General features: G+C 33.6%; 1 pseudogene; it reads right to left on the bottom strand.

Moving 5' to 3' along the window:
- Window positions 1-729: 729 nt before the first annotated feature.
- LOC111735336 lies at window positions 730-848 on the bottom strand (annotated as a pseudogene).
- Between the last annotated feature and the right edge of the window lie 585 nt (window positions 849-1,433).

Here is a 1,433-nt window from a genome sequence, read left to right as displayed (position 1 = left end):
ATTAGCACTCAATGAAAGTTAGCTAAAAAATAACAAGATTAAAGGCACAGTTATAACCAGAAATGTATGCCTTAAGGGACTGCCAAATCACTCAAGACAGAAAGGAAAGTCAGCATTATCTTTTATTTTTGCCTAAAGAGACGATCTATAATATTTCGCCCAGTATAGAGTACTATATAGCTATCAGTTATCATTACACACATTTTATTTCAACTTGCATATGACAACATTTATGTATTTTATTTACCTCATATGCAAAATATCCTCACTTACCCCCAGAGAAGTTCTATTGCTTCTCTAGTGTTGGTTTTAGCATTAAAGGAATAACAATCAGAGGAAGGGTAGCAGGAATGGGTATAGAAACAATGAACTTAGGACTTCAGAATCTCAATTCCTTTCATTCTTATCATAAGTGTGACAGTAATATACTAAGAACAATATCTGGAACGTAAAAGATATTCCATAATGTTTTTTATTTAATGAATGAATGGAAGACTATTAATATCTTCTCCAACTCTGACTTAAAATATTAGTCAAATTTTCAGATGAAAGATATGATATTAAAAATATTATGGAAGATTATTGAAAGTATCTAACTAGATTTCCTTTTTCTTTCTTTCTTTCTTTCTTTTTTTTTTTTAGGCGAGGTAACCCTTGGTTAGCCTCACAGATTGCAAGGAACTTCTCAGCTTACAATCCCTTATTATTATTATTTTTTAATATATTTTATGCTTATAGCACCTGGTCTTCCTGGGTGGTTTCCCATCCAGCTACTAACCAGGTTCAATCCTGCTTAGCTTCCGAGATCAGACGGGATCAGGTTTGTTCAGAGTGGCATGGCTATAGACAATTTTTTATACCCTAACTGCACAGCTTAAAGTAAGAAATTTGAAAGGAGATTGCCATACAAATTATCATAATTTTAAAACTAGCCAAATTGAACTGAAAAAAGAAAAGGAAAGAAAGTTATTAAAAATGGAATGCCTTTTCTGGACTGATTACAATGCTAGGGACATTTACATTTTATCTCTTTTAATCCACACATCACTATGAGGTAGGATTATTTTCCCCATATTTATTCTTTTTTCTGTCTGTGAGTGTCTAATACCCAAGAAAGTTCTTGGTACATAGTAGGTGCTGAATACATATTTATTAAATAAATAAGGGAAAAAATTAACTCCAGAGAGGGCAAATAAGTCGTCTGGGATCAGCAGCCAGTAAGTCGCAGCATCTGACCCCCTAACCAGGGCTCTTTGCACTCCCTCTATTCTTAATTCATTCACATGATAACGACAGAGCTGACACAACTACTCATCCTATTTGAAGTCAATTAAAGTGTCCAAGCCTCTTATTCTCTATCTGAAAACTGGAGGAAGTAATAAGTTGCCCATTTAACATATATAAGGGTACACTATGGTTCATGAGGCATTTAT

The sequence above is a fragment of the Pteropus vampyrus genome, unplaced genomic scaffold (genome assembly GCF_000151845.1).
Source record: "Pteropus vampyrus isolate Shadow unplaced genomic scaffold, Pvam_2.0 Scaffold23659, whole genome shotgun sequence".
Classification (NCBI taxonomy): domain Eukaryota; kingdom Metazoa; phylum Chordata; class Mammalia; order Chiroptera; family Pteropodidae; genus Pteropus; species Pteropus vampyrus.
Note: the sequence above shows the minus strand (reverse complement) of the source record. Positions and strands in the feature narration are given on the sequence as shown.